Source organism: Ictalurus furcatus, chromosome 4, assembly GCF_023375685.1.
Source record: "Ictalurus furcatus strain D&B chromosome 4, Billie_1.0, whole genome shotgun sequence".
Classification (NCBI taxonomy): Eukaryota; Metazoa; Chordata; class Actinopteri; order Siluriformes; family Ictaluridae; genus Ictalurus; species Ictalurus furcatus.
This window is the reverse complement of record NC_071258.1, coordinates 7,162,471-7,181,061: the sequence shown is the minus strand read 5'-3', so window position 1 is coordinate 7,181,061 and position 18,591 is coordinate 7,162,471. Positions and strand designations below refer to the sequence as shown.

The window sequence follows — 18,591 nt, the reverse complement described above, 5'->3', positions numbered from 1 at the left end:
ATATATATAGACTGTTTTTGTCTTTTTCAATCATACTACTATATCACAGACACTAACATTTGCCTACGCTAAGCACACCTACGCAGTTATAATATGCGCTGCCTGCACAAGGTACACATACTGCATTCAGACTGAAGGGAAGAGTGTTGAAAGTGGGACTCAGTCTATCCCTGGATCAGAGGATCATATTACTGCAGAAGAACAGAGAGAGAGAGAGAGAGAGAGAGAGAGAGAGAGAGAGAGAGAGAGAGAGAGATACACAAAGGCTGCTTTCAAAGAGAAGAAAAAGGAGAAAGGACATACTAATCTGTACCTCTATACAGTGCCGATTCCAGATTGCTATCTTTTTTCCCCCTCTTTACTTAGTTCCTCCTTTTCTTCCTTATTCTTTCCTGGTCGCTCGAGTTCCTTGACAAGCGCAATGACAGCTGAATAAAACTCTGGACTAACATGCAGAGACGGCAAGTCAATTCGATTTGCCACTGGCAAACTTTGAACTTTCCTACCTTTGTGTGTGTGTGTGTGTGTGTGTGTGTGTGTGTGTGGAAGTGGGTGTGTGTGTGTGTGTGTGTGTGTGTGTGTGTGTGTGTGAGTGTGTGTTCAGTGCACGCTCCTCCCACTCCCCTTCACTCTCCAGCAAGCATGCCTTGGCAGGTTTATGTCTCGCCTTAGGATCAAAGGCTCCTCTTTCACCTCTCCTCTCTTCCTTCTCTCTCTCCTTCTTGATATTCTCTCTCTACTTCACTTTTCATTGTTGCTGACTTCGCCAGAACAGAAAAGAAACCTTCATCCCTTCCTCTGGGGGAACACACACCCTTCCAAGGTGGTGAAATGAACTGCCTTCATGTTCTTTCCTCTTCCTACTTTCTGACCTGCACGTAAAGTCTGGCTAGAGCCAAAAGTGAAAAATGAAAGAGGGAAAAAAAATTGCATTTAAAGATTATTCCAACTCTGGTGCAGGAGCATCAAGGACGTTGTTGCTCGCCGGTCTCTGATTACAAACTGAATTGACTAGTCTGTTTCACTATGGCACAAAGCTATACAACAACTTCATCACAGCCTGATGACATCCTGACACGAAACAAAACAAACAGAATAGTACGAAATACCATTATAGAAAATGTATGAGTACAATGAACCTACAGTGGTGCTTGAAAGTTTGTGAACCCTTTAGAATGTTCTATATATTTGCATAAATATGACCTAAAACATCATCAGATTTTCACACAAGTCATAAAAGTAGACAAAGAGAACCCAATTAAACAAATGGGACAAAAATAATTTACTTGGTCATTTATTTATTGAGGAAAATGATCCAATATTACATATCTGATGATGTTTTAGTCGTATTTATGCAGAAGTATAGAAAATTCTAAAGGGTTCACAAACTTTCAAGCACCACTGTAGGTTTGCACCTCTATATATTATACAGTATATTCTCTATAATAGCAATAACTAATGGAACTAATAACTAATGGAAATTATAGAAGACTGTACATAATAGGAAGAAATGTGCAATATACAATTCATAATATGTACAATTTATGAAAGCAGGTTACAGTAATTACTGCAGATATTACTGTAATGAGTTTATTTGGACTATTTTTTTGGCTTTTTGGAGAATTCAACTGCGGCAACATCCACCCAATTATCCCAGACCGGTCACAGGGGACAGTCCATTGAGGCAGATGCAGATGCAGAACTTCCTTTATTACGGACAGACACAGGGAACAGGCTCATGGAAACAAACACGAGGAATAAACACACTAGATACCAGGACTATCAGAAACTTAGAAAACTAGAAAATAAGAAAACCTTAAGAAAAAAGTACAAAATAATCAAAACACAGTGCATAAACAAAAGCAATAACAAATATAAGAGAACAAACACAAAACATAACATAACTGAACGAATTGCAGCAAACAAAGAGGGAAAACAAATAGAACAACTAATCAAGAAATAACAAACAGGTGAGCATGGTTGAGACAGGGGCTGCGTCCGAAATCGCGTACTACCATACTACAAAGTAGGCGAAAAGCTGTACGCCAGAGGGGTAGTATGTCTGAATTCTCATATACCCGGATGGCGTACTGCTTCTGGGGAGATTTTACAGCGTGCAACCGATGGACACTACGCGAGTCAAACAATCCCATAATGCAACGGGACTGGTGCGGACTAGCGCAGAAGTATTAAACCTTGGTTAAACAGGAATTGTTTAGCAATATCCGAATAAACTGTTAACTTGTTGAAGGTTTAAACAAGAAAAAAAGCTTTTTATGATCTCCATCGTGCCTTAGCCGGCCCAGCTAACAGCAACGAATTTACCTCAGCTTGTTAACCCCGCCCACATTAAATTGCTAATTCGTTTAATTTCCTGATGTGGATTTTGCCGTTAGTGTGTTTGCTTTAATCTGGTGGTCCCTTTAAGATTTTTGTGTTTATGAAGACGTCAAAGGTCACATGACAATGCCAACATGGCGGACGTAGTATGTCCGGGATGGTATTCATACTACACACACATACTGATTAGTATGTACTGTTTCAACGGCCGTGCAGTAGGCACTTCATCGAATTCAGTAAGTACTGTCACAGTACGTGATTTCGGACGCAACCAGGAAATCAGCGAGACAACAGAAGAAGTTCTTCTGCAAGGACAGTAAGGGTGCCCTCTAGTGGCCCACGGTGGAATTGCCCCTGTGGGCCATGACAACACATCCATATATGTTTGGGAGAAGAGAAAGAAAAAGGAAAGAAAAAAAAAGAACCAAAAAGAAAGAAAGAGTGAAAGAGTCAGATTTGGCAGGGTGGAGTATGTAGCTGTCACCTTAAATAACTAAAGTCACATAACAAAAGACAGCAAACACAGCAAGAGTGCAAAGTCTAACTCCGGCATTCACTTGATAAACGACCCAGCAGCCCTCCTTTGCATGAGTGTATGTAAGAGACACAGAAAGATGGAGCTAATGGTAAACATTAGCTCGCTTTGCTAATGCACCGTATAATCAAGCATTCCTATCAGGCAGCAAAGCGGGCCTTTGTCATTCAGGATACCTCAGCACTCATTAGGCTGTTAGCGTAGTGACTGACAGCTCGTCTTATGTTCCTCTTATCTACACAGACAACCAGCAGTGTTTGTATGAACACGCATGCGCGCGCGCACACACACACACACACACACACACACACACATACATTCAGCCATGTAGAGCTGCCTTAAGCCTAGTTCACACTACACGATTTTAAGCCCGATTTGCAAGTCGCTGAGCTCCACAGTCATTCAGAATACAATTCATCATGCACTATGCCCTACATTATATTTACAGTATTAGAGTTGAAATGATTTGTGCATTATATCTTATACACTGACGCGTTTTATTCGTTCATTGGTTGATAAAACCATATTATATTTTATTATAGGACCAATAAAATAAGTAAATACAAAAGAATTGTAAGTATTTAAATTATGTATGGATACTAAATGGCCAAAAGTTTGTGGACACATCAGGAGAAGGAGAAAGCCACTGCTCTCAAACTCCAACATTGCTGCCCATCTGCAGTTTGCTAAAGATCACCTGGACAAGCCAGAAGGCTTGATGGAAAACTGTTTTGTGGATGAAAACAAGCGTTATGTTTGGAGAAAAGAAAACACTGCGCTCCAGCATAAGAACCTTATCCCATCTGTGAAACATGGTGGTGCTAGTATCATGGTTTGGGCCTGTTTTGCTGCATCTGGGCCAGGACGGCTTGCTATCATTGATGGAACAATGAATTTTGAATTATACCAGTGAATTCTACAGGAAAATATCAGGACATCTGAAGTGGGTCATGCAGCAAGACAAGGACCCTAAACCCACAAGTCATCTACTAAAGGATGGTTAAAGAATAATAAAGTTAATGTTTTGGAAAAGTTAATGTTTTGGTAAAGTTAATGTTTTAATGTCCTGACCTTAATCCAATACAAATGTTGTGGAAGGTCCTGAAGCAAGCAGTTCATCCCAGAGTTGAAGGAATGTCACATACTGAGGAATTCAGTCGGAGATACGTAATATTGGATCATTTTCCTCAATAAATAAATGACCAAGTATAATATTTTCATCTCATTTGTTTAAATCGGTTCACTTTATCTATTTGTGTGAAAATTTAATGGTGTTTTAGGTCATATTTATATTCTTAATAGTTCACAAACTTTCAAGCACCATGTATGTACGTATGTATGTATGTATGTATGTATGTATGTATGTATTAGGATGTAACGCAATATCTATATCTGTATTTGGACTTAAACCAAAGTAGGCATCGCCTAAACCGGGAGAGCTGTATTTCTGACCCTATCACTATGCCCCTGGAAACAGCACTGTCAGCATGTTCAGTGTATGTATCACAAAGGCACCTCTCAGGTGTCTCAGGACTTCAATTTTGAGTTTAAAGCTTTGTTTCAAGCTTGAAATTTATAATTGATAAAAATGTCTAGAATTAGGCTTAAAAATCTTGTTTGTTTGTTTTTTTTTAAATCTCATAATGATTAATATTACATAAATTCACCTATATTCAACATTTCACTACGGTATAATTTTTGAGGTGTGAATAATAGGCATAACGTTCACTGGTTATTTAAGATGATCACTTCAGCTATCTGACCACAAAAACGGTCATACTTTATCAACATAGCAAAAAGGAATCAAATGAATTATTTACCCAATGTGTGTAACTGAGCAACTGTAACTGTGTTGAAATCTTTCTGGTATAGTCTAATTGCTACCAAGAAACTCATACATTATGCACTGGTTTACTTTTAAGTAAATATAACCTGTTACAATGAATGTATTTTTTCAAATATTAAAAAAAAAAAAAGCATATTTTCAAGCCTTGGTTTTGAACCTGGTTATGAGCAAAAGGCTCAAATCAGCTTAAAGCACAGGAAATGTGATGATAATAGATGCCTTTATATTATGTGCTTAAGTTAGGAAGTCAAGAATAAGAAAATAGTTCACTTTTAAGCCTTAACTTTTTATATCTGCAATCATAATGCCTTCTTCAAAGCTATCATGGGCAGATGCTAAATATGTAATATATCACAGTATTCACAATATTCAAATGACTGTGACTAACCCATTTTTAAATGCAGCAGGTTTTAATCAGTGGTTTGATCCTGAAAGAAAGTTTATTTCCTGTAGAAAGGCAGCACAAGGACAACTGTCTTCTAAGGGTTCTTATTTTGGCCGAATTGCACGTGTCCTTGTCAAATTGTTTTGTGGACAGAACTATCACCTCTACAAAGGATTTTTAAAAAAAATAAAAATCAACTATAAAGCATACATACATACAATAACGTTATACATGATTCTGAGACTGAAATTTTACATTGGCACATGCTCAATCCAGATAGTTCATGCTGTTTGTTTTACTGTCTGCCCCAGATAAAACCCCTGCCGAGCTGAGACCTTATAGGTTAGAACCTTTTGTCCTGCCCCTGTTAAAAGGGTTAAAGGTCACATCAGCAGCTGGAATAATGGGCTGGAGAGAGATACTCCTGTTCTGAAGGGCTCTAGGGACTAGGGAAAGAGAAAGAGAGAGAGAGAGAGAGAGAGAGAGAGAGAGGGAGAGAGAGAGAGAGAGAGCGAGAGGGTGTTGTGAAGTGAGGATTGCGTTTCACCAGCACCTGTTTAAGCTTCACACACACACACACACACACACACACACACACACACACACATACACATGCACACATACACACTCCTACACTTCTACACTGGGATGGGCAGCAGCTGGCGATCCACATTTCCACAGCTTTGCTTGCCAGACCTTTACAGACTGTGTGAAAGTGATGCCTCTCACGGTGCAGCCCTCTGCTCTCATAAACACAACACAAACACAGTGGAAAATAACAAATGCGGCCTTGAGGGGAACTGTTTTAAAACCTTGAACACATAGCAACATTGAAACAGTATTCATTTGGGCTTAAATTAGAAGGTGTGTGTGTGTGAAGATCTTCCTTCGGATGAGTAAAGGAGGCATGGCTTCTGTGTGTGTTCCTCAAAGCTAGTGTGAAAGAGTGCAGTCCGTACCCACACATACAAGCACACACACACACATGCAGGCACACTTACACTACTGATCACTACTCAGTAACGACCAAAGCGTCAATTCTCAATGAACTTATCACCGATAAAAAACTGGACATGCTACTGATAACTGAAACCTGGCAAACACCTAATGACTTCTTACAACTAAATTTGCTTACTCCACACAGATACAAATATTTGTCTAAACCCCGGCCGCACGGAAAAGGGAGCGGACTAGCTGTTGTTTGTCGAGATGGCATGAGAGCGGTTTTGACTGAATTTCATAATGTCACGTCTTTTGAATATCTAGCTGTCAAGACTGTTGGTGAAACTCCTCCTACCGACCTCCAAAGTATCAGCCTCATTTTTTCTCTGAGCCTGTGCTATGTCTCCCCATGTTATAATGTACTTTGTGCTGTTAAACGTATATGGAGTGCAAAGTGTCCTTGAGCTTGTGAAAAGGGGCTATGTAAACAAAATTTATTATTATTATTATTATTATTATTATTATTATTAAACTGAAAATCCATTATTGTATTATCCACGTATTGTAATCACTATTGTATCATTGTAAAGCAGAAGAGATTCACTTAAATCTGGTATATGAGGTTGCCTTTGTTACGAAATACGTTGTCGGTGTTGGGGGTGAGATTATCAATAACCCGAGATCAATGGACACAGCACATGCCCGGCACCACACATTCCCATCCCCATGGCAACTTGTGCTTATTCATGTGCAAACAGGAAGCGATTGAGCAGACAGTGAAAGTTGAAATTAGCTGTGTTCATTTTTCCACTTCCCTTCATACACATTTTACAGGCATCAAATTAGAGGTCACACAAATCGAATAACTTTTAGTTTTTTAACTATCTCCCAAAAGTCCTTCCCATATTTTTGTAATCTAAACATGTATGGATCTGACCTTTGCACCTTGACTGCAATACCCTACTGTGTGTCCTTCTGTCTTAGACACAGCAAATCAGGAAAGATAAAGAACACACTGCTTCATATCAGCAACCAAAAAATAAACAACTATATCACACTATGTGGAAGGGAAAAGACAACAATATACAAAAACCTGTTTTAAGGTTTATCTCTCTGTAACCTGTGCACTCTCTGAATAGATACATGGTGTGACCTTATAGAATTTAAGTCTCAGTGGACGTTTAAGAGGCTTCAGCTTTGTTTAATGTTACTGGAAGCTGTAAAGGATGCAAAGAAGTCAATGCCTCCATTAACAAGCTCTTAAAATGTGGTCAGTGGATGAATAGGAAATTCTGGCCTTGAAGGTCAGAGCAACTTTACGGCGCAAAAGTACATTTGCATTTATTCATTAGGCAGACGTGTTTATGAGGGAGAATGCAGTCCAAGCACAGAGCTGAGTCGTTGTGTTACACCTGAGGAAGGGAGCTAGATAGCTGGATAACAGCCTATAACAATGCTAGGATTACCTAGCCATTACCTAACACAGTGTTACGTAATGAGACAAACAAGTCAATATTTAGTTTGTAGCTGAGATACAAAGAGAGGTCTGCTTATCTGCCCCAGTGGCAAATCTCTGTGGACGCTTGGGCCAACTCCGATGATTGCATACTCATTCAGTAATGCCAATGCAAGAACAGATAGGGTGGCTGTGGCTCAGGTGGTAGAGCGGGTTGTCCACTAATCGTAGGGTTGGCGGTTCGATTCCCGGCACACGAATCCCGGAGTGTCCTTGGGCAAGACACTAAACCCCAAGTTGCTTTCCAATTGGAAAGTTAGCTGCCTTGCATGGCAGCTCTGTTACCATTGGTGTGTGAGTGTGTATGTGAATGAGACACAGTGTAAAGCACTTTGGATAAAAGCGCTATATAAGTGCAGACCATAACAGATGGGATCCAACAAATTACACGATATGACCAAAGTATGTGGACACTCGAATATCGCACTCTATTGTCTAGCATGTCTTTGTATGCTGTAGCATTACAATTTCCCTTCACTAGAACTAAGGTGCTTAGCCAAAATCTGTTCCAGCATGACAGTGCCCCTGACTTCAACCCCACTGGAATGCTGACTGTGCACCAAGCCTTCTTGAACCAATATCAGTGACTGTTCTGTGAATCTTTAAGTCCAAGCCCTGTTTTCCTCTTTTCATGTCTGTTTTTCGAGATGTCCCTGTTTCAACACTGATTATGGATTACCCTTGTTTGGTGTTGCCTGCCTGTGTTTTGACCTCTGATACAGGCAATGGTTATGATTCTTGTACTCGGCCAAGTAAATCAGTGAATGAGTTTAAACACATGCACCCTGCCATACTCTCTGTTGGATAGTAAAATGACAGCTTACCTTTTTGCACAAGTAACTGACGTCATCAAGACCAGTTCTATTTCTTTGATATGACCCTACCCTAACAGTTGAGTATTATGAGTCTTGCACAAAAGGCCCAACATGGGCTCTCCTGTTCTAGGAGTTGAACTCCAGAGAGAACCTAAACTATGGAGTGACCACACTTGCAGTCCTTGCTCTCATGTTGTCAACCCCATGCTCCTCAAACAATTACTGAAAGAACAATAAAGCAATTGATGTGAATATGCATCCAAACCTATAGCTTGGAAGCTACAGTACATTACTGGATGTGTTTCTCTGATAGCAGCAACATCTGCAAGTCTTCAGCACAAACATATTTCATATTCCAACACTGATATTGTTAAAGTCTACTGAGTAGGCCTCAGTCTTTTGTTTTTACATTTCCTGTGGCAAGTTTATGCGTACCATGAGAGCTACTTAAGAAATTCACACACACTCAAAAGAGGAGGAGAACGTATCAACTAAGATTGAGGTTAAACCCTTTATGGCTTACATAAAAGGGATATTCCAGATGCTCCTGCGTGACTCTTTAGCTGACACACCCTTTCCTATGGCAACTAACTAGAAAATGGTGGGAAACCCATTTTTTCACCTATCAGCTCCAGTTCAAGCCGGAGCTCATGTTACTGTCTGTGTAGTGTTTTGCAAATTCTTCACTTATTCACATGGGTTTTTCCTCCAAGTTCTCCAAGAAATATAGGGTTACACCTCCCATAGTGTGAATGTATGCACATGGTGCCTTGAGATGGACTGTTGTCCTATCCAGGTTGTATTCCCGCCTCATGCCCATTGTTCCCAGGATAAGCTCTGGATCCACGACAATCGTGACCAGGGTTAAGTACTTACTGAAGATGAATGAGGGAAACCTGCACCACTACAACGACATAGGCAGAAGCACTGATTTATATATTAGCCTACATACCAGTGACTAGCAGTCTGGACTGGTTATACAAAGTAGGCATTCTCAATGGATGCATAACGTATTTGCCTAATCCATGCAAAACACTGAGTGCCAAGGCACTTATGGGATAATCCACACTGGCAAACTGAGGTTTGTCAGGTCTCTGACTGAATTAAGAAGAGAATATGGATCAGCTAGTCTGAAAATGTTAAAACACCACCAACCCATTGTCATCCTGTAGATCCCTTCAGGAAAAAAAAACAAACATACTGTACACATTCCTTGTTATAATGTTATACATAAAGTCCCTGTCCTCGTCCTTGCCCCACACATATTTGTATTCCTGATGATCTATGAGCTCATTGTTACCTCCCAGTAGCATCCTTTAACATGGCATTCTTCATGAAATCCCAAGAAAACAAGACACCTTGAAACTCAACTCTTCCTCTCAGCCAATCAACACACTCATCTATCATTAGCCAGCAGGCTTCTCCCCACCCTTATTACAAAAATGGAAAACTAGGACAGCCTCTCCTACACTCACAGTTGGCGAACCCTCTTTTTTTCCCCAGCAGTAACGTTACAGGTACTAAGCCATTTCTAATAGTTTATTTGGTTCTTTTCCATATGCACTTTTGAGTTGTTTTGAGTTATGAGTATCCACAAGCTTCAAAATAATTACATTTCCTAATGCAAAATTAATAACGGCAGTGCAGAAACAAATGTATAAAAGGCATGCTTAGCCAGACATGATCTAAAGAGAATATTCAAGGCTTTGCATGTGCATTTTGTGGTGGTTTAAAACAATGAATTCTGAAGGAAATATCTGATGATCTCCTACACCAGCCATAGGGTGACAATATAGAGCTCTACCCTCTAAAGTTAATCGTCCAAAGACCGGACCTGAACTTCCAGTGGCTTTGAGAAAATCAGGGCAGAGTTTATTTCATTTTAAAAACAAAAGGTACAGACACGCTTTCAGAGTGCTATTATATATTTATGGAGTTCTAGTGCCAAATCTGAGCAAATGGAAGAGGAAGTATTTCTAAAGGCTTAGTCAGTAGAGTGGGAGTGTGCAGGGCTGAAGTATGTCACTCGAGTGAACAGAGAGCTTTTTGGTACCAGCAAATGAATCACGTCACCTGCTTTTCATAGTCCTTCAACACAAACAAATCTCCATTGGCTCTAAACAAGCCACCATCATGGGTGCCTTAAAAGGGTGTGGGATGTTCTAGGATCTAAGTAGAAAAGAGGCTGAAGAGGAACTGACAGAATGATAATTATACAAAAGAATGAAAACTGTCTGTGGAGGAGGGCCCAGAGCATTAAACAGGTGCCCAAAGCTCATATTGCTGCCCCTGATCACCACCATTCTGCTCTCTTTCTGCTCAAATGACCCCTTGAATTTGGTTTAGCTGCTAATATAGAAACGAGCTCATTATTATAAACTGTCCTGCAGCCAGAATGTTCCTAGCTGTTAGAAAATATAATAAGCACCATTTGACCAATCAGATTCAAGTATTCAACATATAAATACAAGTATCATTAGACTATGGCCAGTGTATTTACTCCACATTCCGTTTTGAGATTTGGTGTGTTTGTTCAGGTCAGACATGTGAAGTGTGTGTTCAGCACTTTGCACTCTCTCTCCTACACAGCCTAATCTCTGTGGGAAAATCAGTAAACTGAGAAAGTCCCAGATGACAGATGACAGATGATGGCTGAGGAGGACGGAGTTGTTGGGGTGCAAGGCAGTTGAGGTCACACCACTACCTCCTGAGTGCAGTACACATTACTCTCAGAGCTCTGACCCACTTTTGTGTGCTTGACCTCCCCTTACGGCCACCAACAGCTCCAGCCAAACCTCTGTCACCTCCCTAAAACCTTTTGTCCTCGATCAGCCACTCTGGAGCCAAAGGCTAGCCAGGGGTTATGGGCTAATACAAACCACAACAAACACCAGCAGTATAATTACCTACAGTGCTGTGAAACAGTATTTGCCCCATCCTGATTTCTTCTGTTTTTGTGTAAATCTCATACTAAATAGTTTTAGATCTGCAAACGAAATACAACATGAAAGAAAGGCAACCTGAGTAAACATACAATACAGCTTTTTTTTTTTTTTTTTTTTTATTGAAGCAAAAAAGTTATACAACACTTATCATCAATATGAAAACTAATTCCCCCTTAAATTAAAATCTGATTGTTTCCAAACAGTTCAATTTTCAACTCATCAGTCCACAGAACATTCTCCCAAAAGGTTTGTGTATCATCAAGGTGTGTATTGGCAAAATTCAGATGAGCCTTAATGTTCTTCTGGGTTGGAGGTGGTTTTCACCTTGCTACTCTTCCATGGATGCCATTTTTCTCATGAGCAGTGATTTTTATTGATGCAGGAGAGGCCTGTAGCTCCTTTGATGTCGTCCTTGGCTCTTCTGTGACTTCCTGGATGAGTCGTCACTGTGCTCTTGGAGGAATTTTGGAAGGTCCGCCACTTCTGGGAAGGTTCACTACTGTGCTAGGTTTTTCCATTTGGAGATAATGGCTCTCACTGTGGTTCTTTGGAGTCTCAGAGCCTTTGAAATAGCTTTGTAACCCTTCCCAGACTGATGCATTTCAATCACCTTCTTCCTCATCATTTCTGGAATTTCTTTCAACTTTGGCATAGTGTGTTACTGGGTGAGACCTTTTAACCAACTTCATGCTGTTGGAAAAGTTCTATTTAAGTGTTGATTTGATTGAACAGGGTTTGCAGTAATCAGGTCTGGTTGCGTCTAGTCCAGCTGAATCTCATTATAAATGCAGTTTCATAGATTTGGAGAATTAGTAACTATGGGGCAAATATTTTTTCACACAGGCCCAGTTGGAATTGGATAACTTTTTTACCTCAATAAATAACATTATCATTTAAAAACTGTATTTTGTGATTACTCAGGTTGCCTTTGTTTTATCTTAGATTTTGTTTTAATTTCTGAAACAAGTTAGTATGAAATATACACAAAAAAGCAAATACTTTTTCACAGTACTTCAGGTTACTGAATGTTCCGTAAGCTGGGTTCCAGACAGCTTCAATCTATCAGCAACACAGCGTTACCAACTAAACTTGTCTATCGGCATGTAAAAGCTGTACAATGAGCTGTGCCTGCTGTTGACTGTAGCATTACTTCCAATAAGATAAAAGGTAAAGAATATACACAGACGATGCAAAAAATAAGTAATATGTGCCATTAAACTATACGTACAGCATGTGCTGCATTTATCCGAGGGTATTCAAGTTTCCTTTTAAGGTAATGGATGAGTCATTATGTTATCATAGCCTTATATTTGATATATTTTTCTAAATATATTAAAACCACTCATCCTCTTCTACAAGATTGCACGCTGCTGAGAGGAAAACTGTAAGCAGCTCGAAGCAAATGTACCATGAATTCCAATCTGAACATGATAAAAGCATCTTTGCACAGAGGCGAAATGTGGACGCTGAAGGGTTTAATGGGAACGAACCCAAAGCCATTACCATGGCTAAAAAAATAAAATAAAAAAACCCAATGTGTGATAATCAATATTTTATGAGTGCAGCTAATGCATCCCTTTATAGATAGCATCTCGTTACAAATGTCATGCTGTTGATTGTTTACTACTGAATTACTACTGAATTAGATTTTTTTTTTTAAACCTTCAAGAGTGACAGGTAATTTTTTGTGGTAGTGCATATTATCATTAGTTCACAACTGTACGACTTTCTACAAGTGGAAACAGAAGATATCCGTAAAGCCTTACCAGAAGTCTTCTTCTCCCAAGTGAAAGTTTAGGAACAAAATCCTCCCCTCGGGTATTTCAAACCTAGAAGAGTGGAAAAAGAAATATTATGCAAAGAAAATTTCCACCTGTTCATAACATCTGTCGAGACACTCCAGCGGATTTGTTCTATTTTTACTGACACTCTGTAGTATTTATACGTATATACAAGTTAAACATAGAGAGATTTTCACTTCTCTGCAATATGCAGGCATGTGAAAAAATAAGTACACCCTGTGGAAATTGTTGGCTTTTTTTTGACAGATCTGAACAAGCAAACATTTGATCATCTTTGAAACAGTGCCTATTGATAAAGTTCATATACTTGAACAAAATCACAAGTTAAATTAGCTTTTTCAATCATTTATTCAACAGAAATATCAATAGATGCGATATTCTTCTGTGGAAAAAGGAAGTACACCCTTGGCCTTAGAAGCTTCTTATAAAGGGGGCCTTAATATTGCCCCCTTTATAAGAAATAACGTCTTGTAGGTGTTTTGTAGAATTGTACACCAGGCTTGCTGGAATTTTTGAGCATTCTTCCAAGCAATATTCTTTCAGTTGCAAGATTGAATGTTTTGTTGCATGTACTACATTTCAACATTTCAATGGGATTCAAATCCGGGCTTTGACTAGGTCATTCCAGAACCCTCCATTTCTTCTTTTTGAGCCATTCCTTGGTGGATTTGCTAGTGTGCTTAGGATCATTATCCTGTTGAAACGTCCACTTTTGGTTCAGTTTCACCTTTCAGAGAGATGGCCTCACATTATCTTCAAGCACTGTTTGATATTATGCAGAATTCGTAGTTGAATCAATTAATGCAAGCTGTCCAGTCACTGAGGCAGTGAAGCAACCCCAAACCATAACATTTCCACCACCGTGCTTCACAGTTGGTATGAGATGCTTCTCCTGAAAAGCTGTCGTTGGTCTGTGCCAAACATGTCTACTGTTACTGTGGCCAAATCTATCTTTGAATCGACTGTCCAGAGCATATTATTCCAAAAGGCCTGGTCTTTGCCTATATGCTCATTGGCAAACTGTAGTCTTGCAAAGGCTTTTTCCTGGGATGTCTTACATGCAGGTCAAATTTGTACAATCTCTTTCTGATTGTAGAAGCATGCACTTTGACACCAACCGTTGCAAGACTTACTAGCAGATTGTATTATTGTACATATACATATTACAATATACGTAATATAAGCCAGATTGAACAGACAACGTGTTGTAAACAGGTACATATACAGATACAAATAAGCGGTGCACTATTTGGATTTTTATTTTATAAAGCTTGCCAGAGAGGTTCATGGAGAAAACCAGATAAATTCACTAGAAAGTACTGAACACATGTAAAATACAAAACAAAAATAATAACCCCAGTGTTTTGATAGGGTTCATCCATCCATTTTCTGTACTGCTCATCCCACACAGGTTTACTGGGAGCCTGGAGCCTATCCCAGGGAACTTGGGGCACAGGGTGGGGGACACCCTGGACGAGGATGATAGGCAGTCCCTCCAGGATTTTGCGATTTTATGATCACAGAAATTAACGGAAAATCCAGCAAACTTTGCAATATTCTGAAGAGTTTGCAAATTTTCACAGTTACCGCAGATTTTCTGCAGATTTGTGCCAAGACACGCCATGTGACATCATCACAACATACATCCAGCCGAAGCCCTCTTCAACACAAACGCGTCTAACATGAGTACAGCTAAAAAGGTCCCATTTACCAACAAACATCACTGCAAAAATTTCCAATTTTGTGCAAATGCAATTTCGTCAATTCAATAGTTTTCTGCAACAAAAAAAAACACAAAAGTTGCATCGTGAATTTTGAAAAAAAAAAAAAAACTGCAGCAAAATCAATAATTTTTAGCCTCAACAATCACAAAAACTTCACAAAATCCTGCATGATTTAAAAAAAAAAAAAAAAAAAAAAAAAAAACCTTCCGGTTTAGTCCATGCCCACTTCACATTTAAATCTGAATACAGATACAAATATGAATATCTGGAGCACTAAATAAACACAGATACAAATATAGATAGAAACTGTGGCATTGTGTTACACCCCAAATACAAATCCTCTGCATTGTATTGTCATAAAATACTAATCTGTTTTACTACTTAAATCTGAGTTAATCTGATTTCTGCTTCTTTTTTTCCAACACCTCCTGTGTGCTGAACAACACGACATATGAATTGTATGCCAGCAGATCCTGCAGTTTTTTTAGACCGAAAGTCCTCACATGAAACACACAACTGAACACTGTGACTATTCCAATCCACCCACTAACCGAGCTCGGATTGTTATATAAAAGCTGTCCTTGAGCGTATTTCTTCACAAAAACTTCTGATTACATCTGACCGTGTTGCCGGAAAGAACAAGATGAACTGTGTCTCAGTAGGAGGAAAGAGCAGATCTGCTCTCAGCTGGGGAAGGAAGGTGATATATTCCCGTAGACGACAGGGAGTCCGCAGGGGGGCTGTGTTATTTTATCTCCTACTCTGCCCTTAATTGCTCTGCAAACGCCCCTGTTTGAACACAAACAGCTCAATCAAGTGTGATTACAGGGCCAGAGTGATGGAACGGCATCAGAAGCCGAGGAGAAAAAAGGGCTCGGCTTGTCTACTACCCTAAAGGAGTTATGGGTGGAAAGAAAGGGAATGGCAGCACTTTGATTCTAATTACTCTGTTATGTGTGACTTATGCATGGATATAATTCATTTGTCACAAGTGAGCAGGTTAGGTCTGGTCAGTCGCTCTTTGTATTTATAAATAAATAATTCACTTAAACACAGAAGGCCAGTAACCTGCCACGGCTAATCAACCTGATCAATCGAGAACATCCCCTGACAAATAACCCGTAGTGCTGAAAAACTGCTCCCATTAAAAGAAAGATTTTTTTTAAACCTCTAGAGCCATAGCCTATTTGTGAGATTTCTTACTAGACTTCTAACATTGTAAGAGCAAGCCATAGCTCTTACACCGTCTTTTTTTTTTTCCAGGACATTCTAAGCTACTCTGATTGATTCGTATGCTAAAAGTAAAAGCTTAATGACTATTTTGTATGTCAAAAAATGTGTCCTTTTTCCAGGTATATCAAAAATCTGTCACTTCAGTAGTAATGGATTTTCAGATCGTCAGCACCCGGGACAAGACTATTATGTGTCCAAGACATCTCTCTCTCTCTTTTTATTATTCACTCAGTCACTAGCATTTTGCATTTATCATTCTCTCATCCAACAACCGGGGAAAGAAAAAAAAAAAAACCTACTCAGTACTGACTTTTGCAAAATAAAATGTTTTATTTGGTGTATATATCTATGCGGTTATGCAACACACCTCAATACTGAAAATGTAGCTTGTCTTACTAGCTCTGAATCCCATCACCTGCTGCACCACACACATCAGCTTTTTGCAAGTTAGATTCATTGCCATGCACTGGACAGTTGAAGATTAGACAAACGCTGCCTGTTCTTTTTTCAACATTCAACTGTCCAGTTTTATGGACCACCGTAACCTAACATTCCTGTTCTGAGATCAAAAGATGGCTATGAGACAAGAGTTTTATGTTTTTAACTGTTATTTCCTGGTATTTACATCTAGATGCGTTAAGCAACATAAAACATAGAACCTGTTCTATGTTCTGTGTTCTATGTATTATGAAAGCAGTTTCATAGATTTGGGGGATTAGTAACTACGGGGACAAATACATTTTCACACAGGCCCAGTTGGGATTGGATAACTTTTTTTTGCTTCAATAAATAACAATCATTTAAAAACTGTATTTTGTGTTTACTCAGGTTGCCTTTGTTTTATCGTTTCATTGTAATAGATTTTGTTTTAATTTCTGAAACTATTTAGTATGATATACTAAATATGATATACTTGCCACTGCCACTGTTGGGCCCTTGAGCAAGGCCCTAAACCCTCTCTGCTCCAGGGGCGCTGTATCATGGCTGACCCTGCGCTCTGACCCCAACTTCCTGACATGCTGGGGTATGCGAAGAAATTAATTTCACTGTGCATATGTATATGTGATAAATAAAGATTCATCATCATTATCATTATATATATATATATATATATATATATATATATATATATATATATATATATATACATATATATATATATATACATATATATACATATATATATATATATATATATATATATATATATATATATATATATATATATATATATATATATATATATATGCGCACTATATATGCACTATATATACACAATACATAGAAGACAATCATGGCTCCTAATCAGAGAGATACAACTGTCTCTCCATAACTACTTACTTTTCCACATGAGCTGTTTCACACCCTTCTCCCACACCAGATCTAGAGCATGTTTGAAATGTATACGTGTCGCAGTGTGCACATACGTATGCCAGCAACTTACAACTGTGGAGTGAACTCGCCTTGCGATATTCCCTGAATTAGACCGTGCTATTTGCAGCTGTTCAACGAGGGCATTGCCTCACTCACCAGAAGAAGGACACACAATCCAGCAAGCTGAGCAACAGTGGTGTCATTAGGTAACGGGCTGTGCTCTTTTCAGGAACGACCCCCAGGTTAATGAACATAACTGCATCTTTTCATGCCTCATTAGATCTTTACATCTGCCCACAGCATCAGTACTAATAACGAAGTGCTACGCTGAGAGTGAAGGAAAACAGCTCTGAATTAAACGTGCTACGTTGACATTGTTTATCCTACGAACAGCTGTGTGTGCATATGGAGCCATCATACTTTAAATAAACCTGTAGGAACTCTACAGACCAGGAAACCCCATACAATGAGGCACTGGTGGAAAATGTATTTGAAAACTGTATTAAAATGCAACTTAATCTGTTACACGTGTAAACACTGAGTATACTTGTGTGGAGTTGTAAAGATGGACTCCATGATGAAACTTGCTTGCAAAGTAAAACTTCTAGAACAAGCCAAAATTGATCTTATTGTTTGTGCATTAAGAAAGTCCCACATCTGATTATATAATGATTAGTCCCTTAAGCAGGTGAAAATGCAGGCTGAGTCTTAAAAACTTTCACTGGATCTCTGAATCAGCACCGGTACGATGTCAGTGTACAGTAAAACAGGTACATCTCAGTGAGTAGGTGTTATATTGAGGGGTTTGGGTTTTTTAAATTTTTTTTTTTACACCAAAGGCCAGGAAATGCAGTCTCAGCAAATGTGCCAATGCACAACGAAATATGTTTGTGTTCAGTAGCACTTAATTACAGGTTCTCGGTTCCACTCGTCATCCACCCTGTCTCTATTTAACTCTGCTGTACTGAGGAAAATGAATTTTTTATTGGTTTTATTGTCATTCGAAGTGGAATTATTAGAAGGAGGTTAATGTATATCTCAGTTTTTTGTGTCTTTGTTTAAAACCTGCATTTTCTGTTTACGCCTTCCGTTATCTCCCTTCTCCTTCCTCCAGATGCTGTTTGACCAGCTCCC

At 39.1% G+C, this 18,591-nt stretch overlaps 1 protein-coding gene across 2 annotated transcripts in view; it reads right to left on the bottom strand.

Moving 5' to 3' along the window:
* large2 (LARGE xylosyl- and glucuronyltransferase 2) overlaps positions 1–18,591 on the bottom strand; it is a 76,080-nt gene that overhangs the window by 37,023 nt on the left and 20,466 nt on the right. The window contains exon 2 of one of the 2 annotated variants that reach the window (XM_053622707.1): positions 13,091–13,153. The gene's annotated coding sequence lies outside the window, so the exon portion shown is untranslated. Of the gene's footprint in view, positions 1–313; positions 1,045–13,090; positions 13,154–18,591 lie in introns of those variants that run through there. The other variant, XM_053622705.1, reaches the window with a different exon arrangement.